This window comes from Pristis pectinata, chromosome 32, assembly GCF_009764475.1.
Source record: "Pristis pectinata isolate sPriPec2 chromosome 32, sPriPec2.1.pri, whole genome shotgun sequence".
In the NCBI taxonomy this organism is placed as follows: domain Eukaryota; kingdom Metazoa; phylum Chordata; class Chondrichthyes; order Rhinopristiformes; family Pristidae; genus Pristis; species Pristis pectinata.
This window is the reverse complement of record NC_067436.1, coordinates 21,480,313-21,497,982: the sequence shown is the minus strand read 5'-3', so window position 1 is coordinate 21,497,982 and position 17,670 is coordinate 21,480,313.

Here is a 17,670-nt window from a genome sequence, read left to right as displayed (position 1 = left end):
ACTGGAAAGAGTGCAGAGAAGATTTGAGGATGTTGCCAACACTAAAGGGCCTGAGTTATGCAGAGAGGTTGGCCGGGCCACTACTTGGAACATTGGAGAATGAGAGGTGACCTTACAGAAATGTTTAAAATTATGAGAGACATGGATAATGTGGATAATAACAGAGTTTTCCTCAGGGTAGGGGAGTCCAAAGCTAGGGGGCATAGGTTTACGGTGAGAGGGGAAAGATTTATGGACATCCATACAAATGAGGGGCAACTTTTTCAGAGGGTGGTGAGTAAATGGAACAAGCTGCCAGAGGAAGTGGTTGAGGCAGGTACAATAGTATCATTTAAGAAGCACTTAGATAGGTACATGGGGGGGGGGGGGGGTGTGCACGGGACTTGGAGGGATTTGGGTTGAAAGCAGGAAATTGGGACTAGCTGGGTGGGCACTCTGGTCGGCATGGACTGGTTGGGCCGAAGGGCCTGTATCTGTGCTGTATTGCTCTGTGATTCTGTGACTCAATCAAGTACCTATCTATTCTAAATGGGTTTACCACCACTTGGTCCAGAGCCTACAACGCCTTGGTGATTCAAGTGTTTGTCCAGATGCTTCTTAAATGTTATAAGAATACTTCCCTCCACCATCTTCCCTGGCAGTGCATTCCAGATTGCAATCATCCCCTGAATGACAAAAAAAATCCTCACATCCCCTCTAAACCTCTTACTCCTTACCTTAAACATATGCTCTCTGGTCTTGGACACCTCTGCAATGAGGAAAACTATCTAACAACAGGCCGTCCCCAGGTAATGAATGGATTATGTTTATAGACATCCTAAGTCAATTTTGTCCATAGGTTGGAAAAAAGACAAAAATCACTCATGCCTCCGTAGTATTGTAATAAATGGCATTAAAAACACATGACTGAAAAGGAAGGACAAATACTGAAAGTGGAGAGAGAGAGGAACTACTTCTGCAGTTTGTAGGAGTGAACATGTGTGCATACACTGGAATTTTGAATTTAGTAACATTATGGAAGCTCATTCGTTTACATGGATGTCCATAAATCAGGTGTCCATAACCCAGGGATAGATTGTATCTCCTGTATCTGTGCCTTCCATAATTTTGCATATCTCTATCAGGTTCCTCCTCTGCTTCAAGGAAAACAAATCCAGCCTATCCTGTCTCTCCTCATAACTGAAACATCCCGTAAAACATCCTGATTAATTTCCTCTGCACCCTCTCCAGTCCCATCACCTCCTTCCTGTGGTGTTGTGACCATAACTGTGCACATTATTCCAGCTGTGGCTGAGCCAGTGTTCTGTAACGTTGTACCAAGATCAACCTGCTCTTATATTCTGTGCCCCAGCTAATGAAGGCGAGCATCCCAAATGCCTCTGCACCACCATCTCCAGCTATGCTGCTAAATTCAGGGATCTTTAGACAAATACACAAAGTGCTGGACGAACTCAGCAGGTCAGGCAGCATCCATGGAGGGCAATTAACAGTCGAAGTTTCGGGCCAAGACCCTTATTCAGGACTGGAAAAGAAGAGGGCAGAAGCCAGAATAAGAAGGTGGGGGGAGGAGGAGGGGGAGGAGTACATGCAGGTAGGGGATAGGTGAGTTCAGTTGATAGGCGAGTCCAGGTGAGAGGGGGAAGGTAGGTGGGAGGGGGAGAAGATGTCACAAGCTGAGAGGTGATAGGTAGAAGAGGCAAAGGGCTGAAGAAGAAGGAATCCGGTAGGAGATGGCAGTGGACCATGGAATAAAGGATGGGGGAGGGGAGGAGATGGGCAGGTTATCAAGGTGGGGGAAGAGAGCCACAGGAATAAGGGAAGACAAAAGGGGTGAGGTTACCAAAAGTTAGAGAAATCGATGTTGAGGTCGTCAGGTTGGAGACTCCCAAGGTGGAATATGTGTTGTTCCTCCAACCTGCATCTGGCCTCAACGTGGCAGTAGCGGAGGCCATAGATAGACAGGTCAGTGTGGGATGCAGAATTGAAGTGGATGGCCACTGGGAGGTCCTGGCTGTTGCGGCGGACGGAGCGAAGATGCTCAAGGAAGTGGTCACCCAATCTGCGTTGGGTCTCACAGATGTCGAGGAGGCCGCACCGGATGCAATAAATGACACCTCGGACTCACAGGTGAAGCACTGCCTCAGCTGGAAGGATTGTCTGGGACCCTGAATGGTGGTGAGGGAGGAGGTGTAGGACAGGTGTAGCACTTGGTGTGGTTGCAGGGATAAGTGCTGGGGGGTTATCAGTGAGGAGAGATGAGTGGACAAGGGAGTCATGGAGAGAGCAGTCCCTTCTATGGGCAAGCCAGTTCCGAATCCAAACTTGCAATTCACCCTGGATCTCGTGCATCTTTGTCTTCTGAATCAACCTACCATGAGGGACCTTATCAAATGCCTTGCTAAAGTCCATGTAGATAACGTCCACTGCCTTACCCTCATCAAACACCTTTGTCACCTCCTCAAAAAAAAACTCAAGTTTGTAAGGCATGACCTGCCCTGCCTGAAGCCATGCTGACTGTCCCAAAGCTGGCCATGCCTTTCCAAAAATACGCATAAATCCTATCCCTAAGTATCCTCTCCATTAGTTTCCTACCATTGATGTGAGACTCACTGGTCTATAGTTTCCAGGATTATCCCAATTTCCCTTCTTGAACAACAGAACAATATTAGCTACTTGCCAGTCCTCCGGGACCTTACCTGTGGCTAGAGAGGACACGAAGATATTGGTCGAGGCCCCAGCAATCTCATATCTTTCCTCTCTCAATAACCTGGAGTATATCCCATCAGGCCCTGGGGACTTAACCACCTTAACGTTCTTCAAGAGACCCAACACTGTCTCTTTCTTTTTCTCAAAATTCCCTAGCATATTAGCAAGCTCCACACTGATATCACTATCCTCTACATACTTCTCCTTGGTAAATACTGACACAAAATACTCATTTAGGATCTCGCCCATATTCTTCACCTCCAAGTACATTTTCCCTCCTTTATCCTTGAGTAGTCCTACCCTCTCCCTGGTTATCCTCTTGCTCTTGATGTATGTATAGAATGCCTTGGGATTCTCTTTAATCCCAGTTGCCAAGGACTTTTCATGATCCCTTGTGGCTCTCCTAATTCCCTTCTTGAGTTCCTTTCTGGCTTTTTTAATAATCCTCAAGGGCTCTGTTTTTTAGCTTCCTAAACCGTAGATACGCTTTTTCTTTTTGACTAAATTCACCACCTCTCTCGTCATCCAAGGTTCCCTGAGCTTACCATCCTTGTCCTTCCTTCTTACAGGAACATACCTGTCCTGTACTCTGTATGTGGACTGTACTCTGTACATTGTCAGATGTGGACTTGCCCAAAAACAGCTGTTCCCAATTAACTCTCCCTGGTTCCTGCCTAATAATCTCGCAATTTGCCCAGCCCCAGTTTAATACTCTCCCTCAGGGTCTATTCTCATCCTTATCTATAGCTATTTTAAAACTTAAGGAGTTGTGAGCACTGTTTCCCAACTGCTCTCCCACTGAAAGGTCAGTCACCTGGCCAGGCTCATTACCCAATGCTAGGTCCAGTGTGGCCCCTTGTCTAGTTGGATTATCTACATACTGATTTAAGAAACCCTCTTGAGTGCACCTAATAAATTTTGTCCCATCTAAACCTCTTACATGAAGCAGATCCCAATCTATACCGGGGAGGTTGAAGTCACCCACTACAAAAACCCTGTTACCCTGTTGTTTTTGCACCTTTCCCTAATCTGCCTGAATATCTGTTCCTCAGTGTCCTGGTGGCTATTGGGGTATCTGTAGTATAATCCCATCAGAGTGATTGCACCTTTCTTATTTTGAGTTCTACCCATATAGACTCGGTGGATAAACCAGCCCTCCATTATGTCCCTTCTGAGTGTAGCTGTGATATTATCCCTGATTAATGGTGCAGCTCCACCCTTTGATCTTTATTTGTTCTGTAACGCGATGCATCAGGCATACAATCCTTGATGCTTGAAAACAAGGGTGTGTACAGTCTGGCCCCTCTTCAGTTCCTCCTCCTCAACTTCCTCTGTCGAGAATGTTCATGCTAAATATTATTGCTAAATTCAAGCATTTGTACAGAACTGTTCTGATGTTTAAATTGCTGTGGAATCACTGCAGATAATTATATTGTAAACAAGAAACTTTCCAATATATTTTGTAAAACCATGTGTAGTGTGAAATAAAGCAAACAAAAATGCTGCAGATGTGAAGATCAGTCAGCAACTGCAAGACAAGAGATGACTGAATGCATGAAGTGTTGCCCTTTCTCAAACCTTAGACAAGTGGCGGATGAAATTCAATAGGGAGAATTAATGCACTTTGGCAGAAAGAAAGTGAGATAGTACAGGCCACTTCTAAAGGGTGTGCAGGAGCTGTGAGAACTGGGTGCACATGTGCACAAATCCTTGAAAGTGGAAGGGCATATTGCAAGACTGGTTAGTAAATCCTTCCATCTATAAGTATAGGAGTAGATTACAAAACAAGTAAGTTGTATACAACTTGTACAACACAGTATTGCAGCCAATTTTAGGAAGAATGTGAAAATAGAGAGAGCAGGAAGAAATCTGCACTGTCTAGGATTTTCAGGAATGAAGTATTTCAGCTACAAGGTTAGACTGGAGAAATTGAGTGATTCCCTTACAGCAAAGACGGTTGAGAGGAGATTTGATTGAAGTGTACAAGATTGTGGCTGGTTTGGATAGGGTAAAGATAGGCGAGTTGTCTCTGTTAGTAGATAATTGAAGGACCAGGGAACACACTTTTGCCCAAAATTTTAAAAGAGAGGGATGTATGCAGTTGGGATCTGTAACTCAATGCCTGTAAGGTGGTGGAAAGAAAGTGATTAGTGCCTTCAGATGGGAATTGGAGAGGCACTTGAGAAGAAATAATTTGCAGGGCAGCAAGAAAAGCATGAGTGAAATGACTCTGTGGAATCCTCCAAATCTACTGGCATGATAATCAAATGTCAGCATCCTGTCCCGGGCCAATGTGTCCAGCATTTGGCAGCTGCAATGGGCAGCCTGTGCTCTTCCCCCTCCCCCGACCTTCTTATTCTGGCTTCTGCCCTCTTCCTTTCCAGTCCTGATGAAGGGTCTCGACCCAAAACATCAATTGTTTATTTCCCTCCATAGATGCTGCCTGACCTGCTGAGTTTCTCCAGCATTTTGTGTGGTTTGCTCTGCACTGATTTTACTCTGACATGCCTGGTATGGAGACAGTATTGTTTTGAGAGCAGGCTCAGGAGGAGAGGCATGAGCTTATCTAAGGGAGCAAACTTTGGAGCAAAAAACGAGATCCTGGAGGAATTCCGCATCAGGAAGCATTTGTGGAGGGAAATGGACAGTGTTTTGAGTTGAGACCCTTCATCTGAACATTGACTGTACAGATGTTGCCTGACCTGCCGAGTTCCTCCAGCTGCTTGTTGTTTGCTCCAGGTTCTAGCATCTGCAGTCTTTTGTGTCTCCAAGCAGAGTTTTGTCTCTGTGAATAGAACTTGTAAGCAATTAAACTCGAACGAGCACCTTCCAGTTAAGCACCTGTGATTCTTCATTTCCTGGTGCTGCCAACTGCCTGCTATCGAAGTGCTGGGACATATCTGCAATCTCTCTGTGTAGCCTGGGCTTTAAGGGACACAAGAAATAGAATTTAAGGAACATGTACTCTCTAAAACTAAAGATCTACAGGTTTGACATGAATTGAGGGCATACAGACAACATACAGGCAGATGGCATCCATGGTGACATAGTCCATACATTGTGTGGAGGAAAGGATCTCATGGGCTTAAGAACAAAGGAATAAAAACAAGAATAGACCATTTGGGCCCCCACACCTGCTCTGCCAGTCTGCAAGATCAAGGCTGATCATTTACCTCAGCACTATGATGTGCTGTACAACTGTCTATATGGCACTATTTTTCAGCACTAACCCGATACCTTTTGATTTCATTAATATTCAAAAAATATAATTGTTTTGACTTTTAGCTTTGTGGCATTCTACATTTGAAAGTTTCCTTCTGACCTTGATTCTAGGGAGGGACATTTATGTAACAGGGAGCTCTGGTATTGTGGGCACAAATGTACACATGTACACACAAACACATACACTAACCCTAACCCTACTTGCAGCAAACAAGTGGGAGCCATTCAAAAGTGAAATAACGAGAGGTCAGCGCCAATGAGTTCAATGAGGGTGAAAGATATGGACAGCAAGTCCAATGAACCCTGGAGGTCAAGGGATATCAAGGGCTGGATAAAGAAGAAAAGGGAAGAATGTGACAGGTGCAGAAAACTGAGAGCAGGGGAGGCTTTTGAAGAATATGAAGTGTATGGGATACTTCAAAAAATTATGAGAGGAAAGATGGGGCACTTTCCTAGCACCAGGATGGACAAGGTTAAAAAAAATCCCAAGCATTGATGCACAGAGGGAACCTTGCGACGCAAGTTTACAGCTCCTTGAAAGTGGTGACACTGGTGGATAGGGTAGTGGAGAAGGCATTTGGCACGCTTGCCACCATAGGCCAAAGCATTGAGTTGTGATGTCATGTTGCAGCTGTACCAAACAATGGTTAGGCCTCACTTGGAGTATTGTGTACAGTTCTGGTCACTACACAACATGATGTGGTAGCAACAGAAAGACCACAAAAGAGACTTCCCAGGATATTGCCTGGAACAAAGGGCTTTACGTACAAGGAGAAATTGGATAGGCTTGGTTTATTCTCACTGGAATGAGGGGTTGAGGGGTGACCTTAAAGAGATTTATAAAATTGTGAGGATTATAGATAGGGTAAATAGCCAGAGTGTTTTTCCTAGGATGGGGGAAATCTAAAATTAGAAGCCGTAGGCTTAAGGTGAGAGGGGAGAAACAAGGGAGATCTGAGGGGCAGGTTTTTCACACAAAGGATGGTGGTTATGTGGATCGAGCTACCAGAAGAAGTGGTAGAGGCAAATAAAATTACAATGTTTAAAAGGTATTTGGACAGGTACATGGATAGAAAAGGAGTAGAGGGATACAAGATTACTGTGACCAAGTGGGATTAGCATACACACACATCATGTTTGGCATGGATGATTTAGGCCATAGGGCCCATTTCTGTGCTGTATGACTCTTTGACTCTATGTATGTTAAGAGCCACAGAGTAAATAGGGAAAGAGTAGGGCCCATTAGGGATCAAAATGGCAATCTGTGTGTGGAGCTGGAGGCAGGTACAATAACAACTATTAAAAGACAGTTGGACAGGTACATGGATAAGAAAGGTTAGGTTATGGGCCAAATGCTGGCAAATGGGACCAGCTTGGATGGTCATTGTGGTCGGCATGGATCCTTGGGCCAAAGGGCCTGTTTCCATGCTGTATGACCCTATGATTTAAACCTGGTGATAGTCCAAAATGAGGACTCTTTCTACACTGTCACTGACCAGTACATGTTAAATCTCCTGCCAGTATATGGTGGGTATTCAGTTTCTGGGGAGAGGCAGTGGGAAATGTTGAGAGAGCAGGGATTGAACAATGCGAGGAGGATACAACACACAAAAAGCTGCAGGCAGCAGCTATGGAGGGAAATGGAGAATTGATGTTTTGGGTCAAGAACTGAAAGGGGAGATAGTCAGTGGAAAGGTGGAGAAAGAGCTAGCAGGCAATAGGTGGATCTAGGTGAGGGGTGATGGGTGGAAGGAGTGGAGGACAGGTGATTTTACTTCATTCTTTCCACTGAGGCTTGCAGAGAGATCCAGTGCTTTCCAGCCCTGCTCTCCCCTGGCACTGGGCGATACTGATCATTATTCAGCCTGACGCTAAAGAAATCAGCGCCTGTCTGACACTCAGTTGGTATGTTAAGGCATAAGGATTAGAAGGTATCTGATGACAGAGGAGGTGAGTCTGTTATTCTAGGTCTGCAGACTTATTCTCATATGATGGGGGTGTCTGATAAACACTTAACTATCCCACCGCCCTGGGCTGGAGTTAAGAACCTCACAGACATTCATCTCCATCCCTTGTGAACTCCACAATGACATGCACACCACAATACTAACCAAAGTGTCTACAACAGAGCCACTCCTAGTGATGGCTGGTGTCAGACAAGATTGAATTATTTTGGAATAGATTGCGTCAGTGGATTCCTTGGCTGATTGGGAAAAGGGGTATGTGAAGATCAAGACCTCATACCTGGCACAAAACTCATGGTCTACTGTGCAGCAGTGATCCCTGTCTACTTTTGAGACCTGGTCTATCTAAAGTAGCACCTCAAGGCACTGGAGAGATACCACCAACATTGCCACTGCAAAGGAAGGAAAAGCAAACCAACATCAGTGTCCACTCCCAGACTAACAACCCCAAAATGAAGCCCTAATTATATCCAGTCAGTAGCAATGGGCAGGCCATTTTGTTCACATACCTGATGCCAGATTCCTGGAACAGGCACTCTATTCCGAGCTTCACCTTGGTAAGAGATTACCCTGTGGACAGATTCAAGGATGTGCTCAAAGCTTCCTTAAAGAAATGTAACATCCCACTTACTCCTGGGAACCTCTGGGCCATGAACCTTCCAAGTTCAGAAGGAGCATTCAGAATGCTATTGAGAACTGAGTCTGAGCATTTTGTCCTGGGTAAGTGGCAGAAGGAGTGAATCACCTCTACACACCTACCAAACTGGCCCATCTTTGGAAGAGTCTGTTGTTACCACATTGACCTCAGCAGTCATTTCAGAACTTACAAAACTAAAGTGGAAGCAAATTGTCCTCAATCCCAAGGAACTGCATAAGCAGATGATCTTAAGGCATGTTCATCAAAATCTGAAGATAGGAAAGGTGGGCCGGCTTTCCTGATTTTGAGACTTGTTTTGTGGCCACAGGATCTGAAAACACTAAAGGTAGCTCACCCTCTCCCCGCAGAAGTCAGACACTCCACACAAAAGGCAGGAGCAGGTTCCAGGGTCTAGAACCTGTGCTCTTACTACCTTTGATGAGGGAGGCCCCTCAAGGGAATCTCTGAACAGACTAACGAGAGATTTAAATACAAATTATGTTAAGAGATGCCCAAAGTGCCCTGTGAGTGGGTGGTGATGATAGCAGCTGGGATGTGAAAGATTTTCTTAAATTTAGTAGTTTCTCTTTTTGGAGGAACTGGGATGTTTCCTCTGGGGGCCTGTGAGTGAGTGAGGAACACAGATGAGCAGGGGTACTTCCTCCAGACTGCTGAATGAAAAGGTCACACTGGAGTTGGTTAGTTTCAGTTCCTTTAGAGCTGCAGGGCAGAGGAAATTCTAAGCTAAGGTTGTGTTTCTGCTTGTTTGGCCAAGGCTCAATGGGTCACAGAGAAAGCAGGATCAAGAGTTTGAATACAAAAGTCTCGACTGACACTCCCTACCCCTCCCTACCCCTCCCTACCTCAGGAGGGATAGACTTGCAATAGGAGTGCAACAGGGGTTCACCAGATATGCTTCTGGGACAGTAAACAGGCTGGGCCTTTACCCTCCTGAGGAGAATGAGAATGACCTCATTGAAACATACAAAATTCTGAAGGGACCTGACAGGGTGAGTGTGACGAAAGTGTTTCCTCTTGCTAACAAGTCTAGAACCAGGGTGTACAGTGTCAAAGTAAAGGGTTGGCCGTTCAGAACAAAGGTGAGAAGAAAATTTTCACCAAAGATTCATGAGCCTCTGAACTCTCTCCTTAAGAGGTTTGTGGAGGCTTAGTCGATGAGTATACACAAAGCCAAGAATCTCAAAGCCAGGGATGTTGAGGGAAATCAGAGGATATGGGGTTGGTGACGGAAATTGAGTCTGAGGTAGAAGATCAGCCGTGATCTTGCTGAACGGTGCAATAGTTGGGAGGGCCTGGATGGTTTACTCCTGTTCTATTTTATGTACTGAGCGTGCAGCACATAGATGGGCAGCACAGCGGTACAGCTCCAATGACCCAGGTTCAATCCTGACTGCTGGTGCTGTCTCTGTGGAGTTTGCACATTCTCTCCATGACCACACGGGTTTCCTCCCACATTCCAAAGACGTGCAGATTGGTAGATTAAATGGCTGCTGGAAACTGCCCTTAGTGTGTAGATGAGTGATAGGATTGGGGAAAGTTGATGGGACTGCTGGAGGAATAAAATGGGTTAAGGTAAGATTACTGTAATTGGGGACCTGTTGGCACAGACTCGATGGGCCGAAGTGCCTGTTTCTGAGGTGTATGTCTCAGTGACTCCATGAGAATGTGCTGTCCTTTCCAAGGGAAAGTATTGGGGGAGCATTTAACTGGCAGGAGCAGTACTGAGAGGACACGGCACTGTTGAAGCCAAACGAGACTGCAGACAATGGAATCTAAAACAAAAAAAACAGAATGTCGGAAGAACTCAGCAGGTCAAACAGCATCTGTGGAGGCAAAAGATGAAAGCTGAGATCCTGCATTAGGAGTGAGAGGAAAAACTGCCAGTGTACAACAGTACTGGGAGTGGGGAATAGAGGCTGTTAGGTGAAAGGTGGCATCAGATGGGGAGGGGATGATGGGCAGATGGAACCAGGTTGGGGGGACAGGGAGTGGGTGGGAAAGATGATCAAAGGAAGAAAAAAAGCCAGGTAGACAGATGAATGTGTATGTGAGGAGAACACCAGGGGTGTGGGTTACTGAAATTGGAAAACTCAGTGTTCGTGTTATTGGGTTGTAAGCTACCCAAGCGGAATATGAGAAGTTGTTCTTCCAATTTGCATTTGATCTCTCTGAAGCAATGGAGAAGGCCGAGGGCAGACAGGTCGGTGTGGGACTGGGAAGGAGAGTTAAAATGATAAGCAACCGGAAGATCAAGATGGCTATTGTGGACAGGGGTGAGTGCTCCACAAAATGGTCAACTAGCCTATGTTTGGTTTCACCAATGTGGAGGAGGCCACATTGAGAGGACTAAATGCAGTAGAACAAGTTGGAAGAGGTGCAGGTGAAGCTATTGCATCACCTGGAAGGGATGTTTTGTCCCTGGATGGTGGTGAGGGAGGAGATGAAGGGACAGGTGTTATGGGTTAGAAAGTTCTGGGCATGCTATGTTGGCGCTGGAAGCATGGCAACACTAGCGGGCTGCCCCCAGAACACTCTACACAGAAGATGCATTTCACTGTGTGTTTCAATGTACATGTGACTAATAAAAATATCTTAACTTACACCTCCTACAGTTGCAGAGGAAAGTCCAGGGACAAGGAAGGGGAGGAATGAGAGGACCGAGGAGGCAGGAAGAAAGTGGTCCATGTGAAAAGCAGAAAGGGTTGAGGCGAGGGGAAGGTGTGACTCGTGGTGGGATCATATTGGAGCTGATGGAGGATAATGTGTTGGATGCAGAGGCTGGTGGGGTGAAAGGTGAGAATCAAAACAATCTATTATTGTTTTGCCTGTCGAGAGTGGGGTAGGTGAGAACAAACATGCGGGAAATGGAGGAAATGCACGTGAGAGCTCTGTCAACCACGGCAGAGGGAAGCCATGTTTCTGGAAGAGGGACATTTCAGAAAGTCCGAGAGCAGAAGGCCTGATCTTGATAACAGATGCAGCAGAGATGGAGAATTGAGACAGGGTGGGAGGAGTGTAGTCAAGGTAACTGTGGGAGTTGGTGGGATTATATAAAGTGTCAGTGGCAAGGCTGTCTCCTGAGATGGAGACAGAGAGATGCAGAAAAGGAGAAGTGTCAGAGAGGCTATGTTGTTCTGCCAGAGGGGCAGTACTGAGGGAGCGTCACACTGTGGGAGGGGAAGTACTGAGGGAGCGTCACACTTTGGGAGGGGCGGTACTGAGGGAGGGTCACACTGTGGGAGGGGCAGTACTGAGGGAGCGTCACACTGTGGGAGGGGCAGTACTGAGGGATCCCCCATTGATTTTGATGCCAACTTTCACACATGGTGTTCAATAAAGGCCCAACCTGCTCTCAAGTGGGTTCACAAGATCCAAAAGGGGCTCTCTGAAGAGGACCAGCACTTCTCCCCTGTATCTTGGCCAGTATTAATCCTTCAGTCAACATCATTAAACAGCTTGTCCAGTCACAGCTACTCTTTTTGGTAACTTGAGCATAAAACCCAAACTGCTGGAGGAACTCAGCGGGTCAGGAAGTATCTGTGGAGGCAAAGGTTTCGTTGACACTTGGATTGAGACTCCGAATCAGGACTTGCATCAGTTATGATCCAGGGTCTTGATCTGAAATGTCGACCATTCCTTTCCCCCTACAGATGCTGCTCGACCCACTGAGTTCCTCCAGCAGGTTGGTTTTTACTCCAGATTCCACCACCTGCAGCCTCTTTTGTGGTTCCATTTTTGGGATCTCATTGTGTGAATTTGCTGCTGCTTTCTCTGCATTATAACAGTGAATGTAGAAACCTTTCATTGCTATGAAGTGCTTTAGAACATGTTGAATTGTCCACTTTAGGTGAGTGGGTGTCCAGGACCCAGCTGACAGCCTGTGGAATCTGGGGATGAGAACTGGAGGTTGTAAATGGGAGTGGTGGGGTAGGACCTTAAGAGGGAAGTGCCATGTGGAATTATTCATCTGCTTAAAACAGAAATCTTCTACAAGGTGAGACCAGTCCAGGTTTCGTGGTCTCTTGGAGCGGCGAGTTGCCATTGGTTACAGCTGTGTCTCCATTGCTGAATATACAGCACACACGGCAGCTGTTCTCTGCTGCTACACGTTGGGGCTTAAGACAACTCATGTCAATCCTCTTATCTGCAAGGTCAGGCAGGATTGCACGTGTTCAGCTGCTGGAGGTCAGCTCTGCATGGGCTGAGCAGCGAGCAAGTGGTAGGGTTTAGGCCAGTGTTGGAGGGGAGATTCCTACAGACTGACTCACTGGCATCTTCACTCTGCAGAGCCAGTGAACCCTGGTGCTGTTCTGCTCCAGAATTCATCTTCTCAGCTTTTGGGGAGGGACAGATGGAGCTAGCCCAGGAAGGTTTGAGGATTTATGGAATGAAAGGATCATGACTGAAGTTGGCATCTTTAATCTGGGATTAATTTCCAGGAATATCATCAGTGCAGTGAGAGCCCTATGCTCACACTTGTGTAGGAACTCTGCAATTATCCACAAGACAGTAAATATGTGAGTGGTAACTGCACGGGAGAGCTCAGGATCAGCTGTCTGCTTCCATTTCCAGGTTTCTCCATTCATTGAGGCCCTCGTGTTCACTGGGAGAAGGGTTCATAACTGCCGACCCCATCACCAATCCTGCTATGTGAGTCTGGAGAATGAACAGCAGCTCGTGCAGCGGAACCCAAGGATGGAGACAGACCCCCTTCCCTGAGTGTTTCAAGGCCACACATTCACCTAATCAGTTAGTTTGCCGAGCAACAGATACTATCGCTTCTGCAGTGGTCTGACCACAGGACATGCCAAAACCACAACTAAATAAGCACTTTTCAGAAGTGGTCATTGTTGTAATCTAGAAACATAGCAACCACTTTGTGCAAAGCAAGCTCCCATAAACAGCAATGCAATGATGTCCAGATAATCAATTTTAAGATATGACCGTAGACTCACTATTGTTCATGAGTTTACGGCCAATTAGCTAGCCTACTAGGAATAGAGCAAAGCTTGACCTACTCTTGGGAAATAGGGCAGGACAAGTGACTGATGTGTCAGTGGGGGAGTACTTTAGGACCAGTGATCATAGTTCTAAAGTTTTAAATTAGTTATGGAAAGGGACAGATCTGCTCCACAAGTTAAAGTTCTAAACTGGGACAAGGCAAAACTTGACGGTATTAAACAGAAACTTGCAAAAGTTGATTGGAGTAGGTTGTTTGCAGGCAAAGGGAAGTCTGGCAAGTGGGAAGCTTTTAAAAGTCAGAAATCAAGAGTTCAAGATCTGAACGTTCCTGTTACACTGAAGGGCAAGGCTGGCAGGAGTCGGGAACCCTGAATGATGAGGGATATTGAGGCTCTGGTCAGGAAAAAGGAGGAGGCAGGGGTCAGGTACAGGCAGCTGGGATCAAGTGAATCCTAGGAGGAGTATAGGGGATGCAGGAGTGTACTCAAGAAGGAAATCAGAAGGGCAAAAAGAGGGCATAAGATATCTTTGGCAGAGAAGATCAAGGAGAATCCAAAGAGACTTTATAAGTATGTTGAGGGAAAAAGAGTAACTAGAGAGAATCAGGCACCTAAAAGACCAAAGCAGACATCTTTATGTGGAGATGGGCGAGCTCCTCAATATTTCTCCTCTGTTTTTACCATGGAGAAAGTCATGAAGATGTCAGACCTTGAGATAGTTAATGGGGATGTCTTGGGGATAGTCTGCTTTACAGCAGAGGAGGTATTGGATGTCTTAAAACGTATTAAAGTAGATAAATCTCCTGGGCCTGATCAGGCATATCCAAGAACGCTGTGTGAAGCTAGAGAAGAAATTGCGGGAACCCTGGCTGAAATATATGCATCATCATTAGTGACAGGTGAAGTGCCAGAAGACTGGAGGGTGGTTAATGTTGTGCCTTTATTTAAGAAGGGTGACAAAGAAAAGCCTGAGAACTATAGACCAGTAAGCCTAATATCCGTGGTAGGTAAGTTGCCAGAGTGGATTCTGAGAGAAGATTGCAAACATTTGGAAAGATAGGGGTTGATGAGGGATAGTCAGCATGGCTTTATGAGTGGGAGATCATGTAATTTGAATTTGACTGAGTTTTTTAAAGAAGTAACCAAGAAGGTTAATGAGGGCAGGGTGAATAGGTATGGTCTATATGGACTTCAGCAAGGCCTTTAATAAGGTTCTGCATGGTAGGCTGCTATGGAAAGTTAGATCGCATGGGATCCAAGGAGAGCAAGGTATATGGATACACAATTGGCTTGATGGTAGGAAGCAGAGAGTGATGGTGGAAGGTTGTTTCTCGGACTGGAGGCCTGTGACTAGTGGTGCTCCCCTGGGATCAGTGCAAGACCTATTGCTATTTGTCATCTATATCAATGATTTGGATGAGAATGTACAAGGAATGGCTAGTAAGTTTGCAGATGACACTAAAATAGGTGGTGTCTTTGACAGTGAAGATGGTTATCAGGATTTACAGAGGGATCTTGATCAGCTGGGTAAGTGGGCCGAGGAATAACAAATGGAGTTTAATTCGGAATAGTATGTTGCATTTTGGGAAGACAAATGAGGGTAGGACTTTCACAATGAACAATAGGGCTCTGGGGAGTATTGTAGAACAGAGGGATAGGAGTACAAGTACATGGTTCGCTGAAAGTGGTGTCACAGGTAGACAGGGTGGTGAAGTAAGCTTTTGGCATGCTGGCCTTCATCAATCAGGGCTATGAGTATAAAAGTTGGGATGTTATGTTGCAGTTGTACAAGATGTTGGTGAGGCAGTATTTGGAATATTGTGTTCAGTTTTGGTCACCCTGCTGTAGGAAAGATGTCATTAAGCTGGAAAGAGTGGAGAGGAGATTTACGAGGATGTTGCCGGGACTTGAGGGACTGAATTATGTAGAGAGGTTGAGTAGGCTGGGACTTTACTCATTGGCATGTAGGGGAATGAAGGGTGATCATATAGAGGTGTATAAAATTATGAGGGCCATAGATTGGGTGAATGCACAGGGTTGGGGAATCAAGAACTTGAGGGCATAGGTTTAAGGTGAGAGAGGAAAGATTTACTAGGAACCTGAGGGGCAATATTTTCACCCAGAGGGTGGCCAGTACATGGAAGTTGCTGCCAGAGGAAGTGGTTAAGGCAGGTACATTTAAACATTTAAGGCAACAACATTTAGAAGGTACTTGGACAGGTACATGGATAGGAAAGGTTTAGAGGAATATGGGCCAAAAGTGGGCAAATGGGAATAGCTTAGATGGGAATCTTGGTGGGCATAGACCAGTTGGGCTAAAAGGCCTGTTTCCATGGTGTATAACTCTATCGAAAATAACTAATGCCTTTCCAAGAAGGAAATCTGCCACCCTCACCCAGTCTGCCTCCAGATTCACCAGTACAGGGCCGGGTAGAAATGGACAATAAATACTGAGATGGCCAGCAACATCCACAAATGGTGAACGAATGAAAGCAAACCTTCCTTGCTCTTCTTTGAACATTTTTTACAGCTAACAGAGAAAGCAGTTGGATCCTCTATTTAAGATCAGACCTATAAAGATGGTACCTTCAATAATCCAGAGGCTCCATCAGTGCTGCACTGAGGTGTCAGCCTTGTACTCTCCTAAGGAACCCCCAACTGTGAGACAAACACTGCAAAATCCCATCATGCAGCATGAAAGATGAACAGTACCCCATAGACTGAATGGTTAAATATGCAGGAGCCTCATCCCTCTCCAGGGACCTTCATCTTTCTGCTTGCCTCTCTTCCCAGTTTCTTGCTATTGGACACAGGAAGGTAGGGGAGCCTTGCCTGTTAAGCATTGTTTTTGTGTTCCTGAATTTTGATCTGAGGAACTGGTGTACCTTTTGCCCATGGGACACAGATGAAAGACCAGCTCTCTGGATTGCTTAGCCTATTACATCCCTTTAGTGTTGCTTGGTGTGAGTTCCTAGTTCTCCTCAGTGAAACAATTTTCAGGTTTAAATGCAGTTCAATGTTTATTTAATTTGCTCTGAACACAGAACCTGGACTGGTTACATTGATGGACACACACTTCATGTAAGAGAATTTGACAGATGATACTAAAACGGTTCCATTATTTATTAACGTACAAATTAGGAGCAGAACTATGCCATTTGACTCCTCCAGCCTGTTCTGCCACTTATATGATCATGGCCAATCTGACCATAACCACATTCTTGTCTACCCATGATAATCTTTCAGCTCCTTCATATCTGAATCTATCTACTCTGTCTTAAAAATATTCAAAGAATCTACTTTACTTCTACTGCCCTTTGGAGAAGAGCGCTCCAAAGACTCACAATCCTCTGAGGGAAAGAATTCCAGTTCATCTGTCTTAAATAGACAACTCCTAATTTATTTAAACAGTGATCCCTGGTTCTAGATTCTCTCACAAGATGAAACATCCTCTCCACACCTACCCTCTCAAGACCCTTCAGGATCTTATATGTCTCGATTGAATCAAGTCACCCTTTGAAATACCAGTGTATACAAGCCTAGCCTGTCCAACCTTTCCTCATAAGTAAACCCACACATTCCAAGTATTAGTCCAATAACCTGGCTTTGAACTACTCCCAAATCATTTAAATAAGGAGACCAATATTGTAACAGTACCCAGACATCCAGATGTGCTGTGACTAATGTCCACTGTAACCTGTATTCAATTTCCCTAACAATAAGCAATAACATTCAGTTAGCTTTCTTAATCAATTACTGTATTGGATAACTAGCCTTTTGTGAATCAAACACGAGAACACCCAGATGCCAAATTTATGATAAATGAGATGATGTATTAGAATGTGATGTGTTCCTGCCTATTTGCTGGAAATTTTGGGGCAGGTTTTGTTTCCTCATCCCCGAACTGTAGCAGAGAAGATCCTCCTTTACATGAAAATCAAAAACATTGCTGATGCTGTAAATCTGAAATAACAACAAATACTGTATACACTCTAATGGAGGGTCTCAGACATGAACCATTGACTGTTTCTCTTTCCAGAGATGCTGCCTGACCTACCGAGTATTTCCAGCATTTTCTATTTTTATCCATGGTTAAGTACCTAACTGTACTGTAACAAAATGTGTTTTACCTTTGAGTGCCTTATACAGTCTGGTACAG